Source organism: Aegilops tauschii, chromosome 4, assembly GCF_002575655.3.
Source record: "Aegilops tauschii subsp. strangulata cultivar AL8/78 chromosome 4, Aet v6.0, whole genome shotgun sequence".
Lineage (NCBI taxonomy): Eukaryota > Viridiplantae > Streptophyta > Magnoliopsida > Poales > Poaceae > Aegilops > Aegilops tauschii.
Window position 1 is genome coordinate 396623957 of NC_053038.3, and position 8814 is coordinate 396632770.

Here is an 8814-nt window from a genome sequence, read left to right on the forward strand (position 1 = left end):
TTGACACTCTTATTTATCGAAGAAGGCTACAAACGATCCCCTATACTTGTGGGTTATCAAGTTCTTTTCTGGCGCCGTTGCCGGGGAGCAATAGCGTGGGGTGAATATTCTCGTGTGTGCTTGTTTGCTTTATCACTAAGTAGTTTTTATTTTCAGTTCTAAGTTGTTCTCTATCTTTAGTTATGGATATGGAACACGAAACACCAAAAAAATTAGTTGTACCTGCTACTCATGGAGATGGGGAACCTCCTAAAACCCTCGATGCTTGTTATGTTAAAGATATTATGCACTACTTTGATAATCCTGAGAAAACCCCATTCAACTATATAATGGGAGTAACGTTGGATCAACGTGAATACTTTAGGGATTATCGCTTGACTCATAAAGGGAAATTGTTATGGGATCAAATTCATATATTCAAGTGGTATGCTTGGAATCTATGCTCTAGATATGATTATACTTGTTGCTCTAGGATGAATGCTCCACATCTTCCCTTTTCATGCAAATTTAATGATAATGAAACCTTAGCTTCTTATGCTAATGGTATATATGATTACTATGATGTGGAATGAATTGAAGAATTTGTTGCTTTTAAGGGTGCTTATGAAATTGAATCTTTGTTTAAAAAGTTTGAAGATTTTGATGATTCATTTTATAGACCTGATAATCTTGCTATCCTCAAATATTGCTATGATAGTTATAAATACAATTATGATATTGATGTATTTATTGAGAATAACTCCGTTGTCCAAGAAGAGACTAATATTTTGCAGGAGTCTATGGAAGAAGAAATTGATGAAACTGAGAGCTCACTGGATGAAAAAGATGATGAGGAGAGCGAAGAACAAACGGAGGAAGAGCGGATTAGCTACCTGTGCTGACCTTCTAATGAGAGTAACTCTTCAACTCATACATTATTTAACGCCCCTTCGTTCTTACCGAAGGATGAACGCCATGATAGTTGCGATGATCCCGTTGATTCATTTGAAATATCTCTTTTTGATGAACTTGATGCTTGTTATTCTTGTGACCAAGATGCCAATATGAATTATTCTTATGGAGATGAACTTGATATAGTTCCTTATGTTAAGAATGACATTGTTGCTATTGCACCCACACATGATAGTCCTATTATCTTTTTGAATTCTCCCAACTACACTATATTGGAGAAGTTTACTCTTATTAAGGATTATATTGATGGGTTGACTTTTACCATTGGACATGATGATTTTGATGAGTATAATATGCATGTGCTTGCTGCTCCTTCTTGCAATTATTATGAGAGAGGAACTATATCTCCACATCTCTATGTTTCCAACACGATAAAATTGCAAGAAACTGCTTATGCTATGCATTGACCTTTACTTGATGTGCATGAATTGTTCTTGTATGACATGCCAATGCATAGGAAGAGAGTTAGACTTCGTCATTGCATGATATATGTTGCTTTGTGCTCACTACTAAAGGCCAAATCATTGTTAATTAAAATTGGTTTTGATATACCGTGGGATCAGGGTGGATCCATTACTTGAGCAATTTATGCGTAGCTTAATGCTTTGAAGAAAGCGCTGCCAGGGAGACAACCCGGAAGTTTTAGAGAGTCATTTATTTCTGTTGAGTGCTTTTATAAAGTTTAAAAACAAAAACAAATATAGAGGGGAACACAAAACTTTTCAAAAAGGAAAGTGAAAGTGAGAGAGACAAGCATTGTTGAAGCGGGGGAGCTCCTTGAACTTTGTTCATGCTCACGGAAACTTTGTGAATCTTAATTATAGAAAATTTTCAACAAAAATAATTGTCCCCTTGTACAATTCCATTGTACTATAAAAATAATGTTCCAAGGTTTGCCTTTAGGATGTTTAAATTGCTTGTTGGTTTGTGCGGTGCAAAACAGAAACTTTGGCTGTAGTGCGCGCTTTTACATTTTTTACTGGAACGTCCAACAGTTCTGAAACTTTTTGCACTGTCTTTCTAAATAAATTGTTTATGTTTCCTAATTGTTTCAGAATTTTTAGAGTTACAGAAGTATGGTGGATGTTCAAATCTTTACAGACTGTCCTGTTTTCATAGATTGCTGTTATAGCTTCATTATTTACGTATGTTTGAATTCTTGTTGAAGCCTCCTTGACTTGAGGCCATAGAATTGTGATAGCATACAGTGGGTAATGTTTGTTTATAATTATACAATAATGTTACAGCAGTACATGATGGGATTTCATTGCCATATTCACTAACCCCGCCACTAAAAGTTCGGTTAAGTTTTGTGTGGATGAAGTGTTCGAAGATCGAGGAGGTCTCGATGTGAGGAGAAGGAGGAAAGGAAGAGCTCAAGCTTGGGGATTCCCGAGGCAACCCAAGTAAATATTCAATGAGACTCAAGCATCTAAGCTTGGGGATGCCCCGGAAGGCATCCCATCTTTCTGCAACAAATATCGATATGTTTTCGGATTCGTTTCGTTCATGCGATATGTGCAAATCTTGGAGCATCTTTTGCATTTAGTTTTCACTTTTCTTTTATGCACCATGCTGGTATGCGATAGTCCATGGTTGATTTATAGAATGCTCGTTGCACTTCACTTATATCTTTTGAGTGTGGCTTTATAGAATGCTTCATGTGCTTCATTTATATCATTTGAAGTTTGGATTGCCTGTTTCTCTTCACATAGAAAACCGTTGTTTGAAGAATGCACTTTTGCTTCACTTATATGTGTTAGAGCATGATCTTTTGGATAAATAATTAAACTCTCATGATTCACTTATATCTATTTAGAGAGTCAAAAGGAATTGGTCAATTGCATGGTTAGTCATAAAATCCTACATAAAACTTATGGATCACTGAATATGATATGTTTGATTCCTTGCAAAAGTTTTCCGATATAGAGATGATAATATGTGGGAGGTACTAGTAAAAGGTTGTGGTTAGTAAGAATATTGGTGTTAAGGTTTGTGATTCCTGAAGCATGCACGTATAGTCTCTCGTTATGCTATGAAGTTGGAGCATGATTTATTATTGATTGTCTTATGAGTGGGGGTCGGGGACGAGCGATGGTCTTTTCCTACCAATCTATCCCCCTAGGGGCATGCGAAGTAGTACTTTGCTTCGAGGGCTAATAAAATTTTGCAATAAGTATATGAGTTCTTTATGACTAATGTGAGTCCATGGATTATACGCACTCTTACCTTTTCGCAATTTGCTAGCCTCTACGGTACTGTGCATTGCCCTTTCTCATCTCGAGAGTCGGTGCAAACTTCACCGGTGCATCCAAACCCCGTGATATGATACGCTCTATCACACATAAGCCTTATTATATCTTCCTCAACCACCATACCTACCTATTATGGCTTTTCCATGGCCATTCCGAGATATATTGCCATGCAACTTCCACCGCTTCCGTTTGATGACTTGAGCATTCATTGTCATATTGCTTTGCATGATCATATAGCTGACGCAGTAGTTGTAGCTCAGCCATCATTCATCATTTTTATACATGTTATGCTAGATCATTGCACATCCTGGTACATGCCAGAGGCATTCATATAGAATCATACTTTGTCATAGGTATCGAGTTGTAATTTTTATTTCTTTTGAGTTATAAGTAAATAGAAGTGTGATGATCATCATTATTCATTTTTAGAGCAGTGCTCCAGTGAGGAAAGGATGATGGAGACTATGATTCCCCCACAAGTCGGGATGAGACTCCGGATAATGAGAGAAAAAGAAAAAAAAAAGAAAAAAAAGAAAAAAAAAGAAAGAAAATAAACAAACAAAGAGAGAAGGGACATTGTTAGTATCCTTTACCACACTTGTGCTTCAAATTAGCACCATGTTTTCATATGGAGAGTCTCCTATGTTGTCACTTTCATATACTAGTGGGAATTTTTCATTATAGGATTAGATGCACACCCACTTAGTTTTCATATTGAGCTTTCATACACTTGTAGCTCTTAGTGCATTCGTTGCATGGCAATCCCTACTCCTCACGTTGATATCAATTGATGGGCATCTCCATAGCCCGTTGGTTAGCCGCGTCGGTGTGAGACTTTCTTACTTTTTGTCTTCTTTATATTTACCCCTATCAGCATACTCTATTCCACCCGTAGTGCTATATCCATGGCTTGCGCTCATGTATTGCGTGAGGGTTGAAAAAGCTGAAGCGCGTTAAAAAGTATGAACCAATTGCTCGGCTTGTCATCGGTGTTGTGCATGATAAATACTTTGTGTTAAGAAGACAGAGCATGACAAGACTATATGATTTTGTAGGGATAGCTTTCTTTAGCGTTGATATTTTGAAAGACATGATTGTTTGTTGGGATGCCTGAGTATTGATGTATTTATGTCAAATTATAGACTATTGCTCTGAATCACTTATGTCTTAATATTCATGCCATCATTAGATATAGGATCAAGTTTATGCTAGGTAGCATTCCACATCAAAAAATATTTTTATCATTTAACTGCTCGAGGACGAGCAGGAATTAAGCTTTGGGACGCAGATACGTCTCCGTCGTATCTGTAATTTTTTATTGTTTCATGCCAATATTATACAAGTTTTACATACTTTTGGCAACTTTTTATATGATTTATTGGACTAAACTATTGATCCAGTGCCTAGTGCCAGTTCCTATTTTTTGCTTTTTTTGTATCGCAGAAAATCCATATCAAACGAAGTCCAAATGCAATAAAATTTTACGGAGAATTATTTTGGAATATATGTGATTTTTGGGAGTTGGAATCACCGCAAACGGAGGCCCACACAGCCCACAAGACACCAGGGCGCGCCAGAGGCCCCTGTCACGTGCTGGTGGATTGTGCCCTCCTCGAACGTTGGTTGGAGCTCTACTTCGGGCGCAAGGAAGCTTATATCCAGAAAAAATTGTGTTAAAATCTCAGCGCAATCGGAGTTAAGGATCTCCTGAAATATAAGAAACAGTTTTCGGCCAGATCAGGGGAACGCGAAACAGAAGAGAACTGAGAGGGAGATAAAATCTCGGAAGGGCTTCCTCCCCCCGCCGCCATGGAGATCAAGGACCAGAGGGGGAACTCTCCTCCCATCTAGGGGGGACAAGGAAGAAGAAGAAGGAGGCGGGCTCTCTCCCCCTCGCTTCCGGTGGCGCCGGAGTGCCGCCAGGGCAACGATTTGGACGGCGGTCTACATCAACAATCTTGCTACCGTCAACACCAACTCTCTCCCCCTCTATGCAGCGGTGTACGACCCTTCTCCGCGCTGTAATCTCTACTTAAACATGGTGCTCAACTCCATATATTATTTCCCAATGATCTATGGTTATCCTATGTTGTTTGAGTAGATCCATTTTGTCCTGTGGGTTAATCGTGATCTTGGTTGGTATGATTGTATATTTTATTTATGGTGCTGCCCTACGGTGCCCTCCGTTCCCGCCCAAACGTGAGGGCCCCCTGCTGTAGGGTGTTGCAATATGTTCATGGTTCGCTTATGGTGGGTTGCGAGAGTGACAGAAGCTTAAACCCGAGTAAGTGGGGTATGACGTATGGGAGTAAAGAGGACTTGATACTTAATGCTATGGTTGGGTTTCACGACCTTCATGATCTTTAGTAGTTGCGGATGCTTGCTAGAGTTCCAATCATAAGTGCATATGATCCAAGTAGAGAAAGTATGTTAGCTCATGCCTCTCCCTCATATAAAATTACAAGAATGATAACCGGTACTTGTTATCGATTGCCTAGGGACAAATAACTTTCTTGTTGACACAAACCCTTTTTCTAAACACCTAACTTTTATTATCTTGCAAAGTACTTCTAGTTTTATTCTTGCAAAGTAGTTCTAGCGTCACACCTACAAAATAGTTTCATACTTATTTCCGGTAAAGCAGACGTCAAGTGTGCGTAAAGTTGTATCGGTGGTCGATAGAATTTGAGGGAATATTTGTTCTACCTTTAGCTCCTCATTGGGTTTGACACTCTTATTTATCGAAGAAGGCTACAAACGATCCCCTATACTTGTGGGTTATCACTCGTGTCTCTTGGCCTTCATGGATGCTTGTGTCTCTATGGCTTGATGCGGCTAGAGTGCCTCTTTCCGAAGCCAGAGGCTGAACCTCAAGTGAATCTCCTACATCCTCCTCCATCGTGACTCCTTCGGCATCCTCCCTCTTGAGTTCCACCTGCATCAACCAAGCATCATCTTCCACATTGTTGGAGGAGGAAGAAGACATGATGCCTGGCCTTGAAAACTCTGGTAGAAAACAGCTTGAAACAAGAACAGAGGATATTGCCGTGGTATAGTGGTCAAAACCTTTGGGAGATTATATAATGAGTTTTGATCGACCAAAAGGGGTGTACTGCAAGAAGACGGAGTCCGGAGGGCAGACGAGGTGGCCAAAAGCCTGGGAGGCGCGCCTAGGGGGGTAGAGCACGTCCCCCAAGGCTTATCGCCTCCTCGTGCACTTTTCAGACTACTTTTTATTTTCCTAATTTTTAAATATTCCAAAACGGAGTAAAATTGCTTTTCGGAAAGTTTTGGAGTCGTTTTACTTACTATATCACATACCTATTCCTTTTCGGAGGTCTGGAACGTTCTGGTAAGCTTCCCTTATGTACTCCTCCGGTGTTATGGTATTAATAATATTGGTTTCAACATTTATGGGAGTACCTGAGCTATAATATTTGATTATTTGCCCGTTTACCACCTTGGTGTTATTGCCTTTGCCGTTGTTGATCTTGATGGCACCGGAACAATAAAATTCCTCGATAATGTAAGGCCTTCCCATTTAGAGAGAAGTTTTCCTGCAAAAAATCTTAAACGAGAAATGTATAGCAAGACATGATCACCTACATTAAATTCATGCTTTTGTATGCTTTTGCCATGCCATCTTTTGACTTTCTCTTTAAACAGCTTGGCATTCTCATAGGCTTGGGTTCTCCATTCATCAGGTGAGCTAATGTCAAATAACCTCTTCTTACCGGCAAGTTTGAAATCATAGTTGAGCTCTTTAATTGCCCAATAAGCTTTATGGTCTAGTTCAAGAGGTAAGTGACATGCTTTTCCATAAACCATTTTATATGGAGACATACCCATAGGGTTTTTATAAGCAGTTCTATAAGCCCATAATGCATCATCAAGTTTCTTTGACCAATTATTTCTAGATCTATTAACAGTCTTTTGCAAGATCAACTTTATTTCTCGGTTACTTAATTCCACTTGACCACTAGACTGTGGGTGATATGGAGATGCAATTCTATGGTTAACATCATACTTAGCAAGCAATTTAGGAAAAGCACCATGAATACAGTGTGAACCACCATCAGTCATTAAATATATAGGGACTCCAAACCTCGGGGAAATAACTTCTTTAAGCATTTTAATGGAGGTGCTATGATCATCACTACTAGTTGGAATAGCTTCTACCCACCTAGTAACATAATCAACAGCAACCAAAATATGTGTATACCCATTAGAGGAAGGAAAATGTTATTGGGGAACGTAGTATTTCAAAAAAATCCTATGATCACGCAAGATCTATCTAGGAGAACCATAGCAACGAGCGGGGAGAGTGTGTCCACGTACCCTCATAGACCGAAAGCGGAAGTGTTTAGTAACGCGGTTGATGTAGTCGAACGTCTTTGCGATTCAACCGATCCAAGTACCAAACGCACGGCACCTCCGCGATTTGCACACGTTCAGCTCGGTGACGTCCCTCAAACTCTTGATCCAGCTGAGGCCGAGGGAGAGTTTCGTCAACACAACGGCGTCATGACGGTGATGATGAAGTTACCGACGCAGGGATTCGCCTAAGCACTACAATGATATGACCAAGGTGGGAATCTATGGAGGGGGCACTGCACACGGCTAAACAATCAACTTGTGTGTCTATGGGGTGCCCTCTTCCCCCGTATATAAAGGAGGGGAGGAGGAGAGGGCCGGCCTTCATAGGGCGCACCCAAGGGGAGGAATCCTACTCCCAGTAGGAGTAGGTTTCCCCCCTTCCTAGTTGGAGTAGGAGAAGAAGGAAGAGAGAAAGGGAGAGAAGGAAATGGGGGCTGGACCCCCACCCCCAATTCGGATTGGGCTTGGGGGGCGCGCCCTCCACCTGGCCGCCTCCTCCTCTCTTCCACTAAGGCCCAATAAGGCCAATTGACTCCCCGGGGGGTTCCGGTAAACTCCCGGTACTCCGGAAAATGCCTGAACTCACCCAGAACCATTTCGGTGTCCAAACATAGCCTTCCAATATATCGATCTTTATGTCTCAACCATTTCGAGACTCCTCGTCATGTCCGTGATCACATCCGGGACTCCGAACAACCTTCGGTACATAAAAACACATAAACTCATAATACCGATCGTCATCGAACGTTAAGCGTGCGGACCCTACGGGTTCGAGAACTATGTAAACATGACCGAGACTCATCTCTGGTCAATAACCAATAGCGGAACCTGGATGCTCATATTGGCTCCCACATATTCTACGAAGATCTTTATCGGTCAAACCGCATAACAACATACGTTGTTCCCTTTGTCATCGGTATGTTACTTGCCCGAGATTCGATCATCGGTATCTCAATACCTAGTTCAATCTCATTACGGGCAAGTCTATTTACTTGTTCTGTAATGCATCATCCCACAACTAACTCATTTAGTCACATTGCTTGCAAGGCTTATAGTGATGTGCATTACCGAGAGGGCCCAGAGATACCTCTCCGACAATCGGAGTGACAAATCCTAATCTCGATCTATGCCAACTCAACAAACACCATCGGAGACACCTGTAGAGCATCTTTATAATCACCCAGTTACGTTGTGACGTTTGATAGCACACTAAGTGTTCCTCCGGTATTCG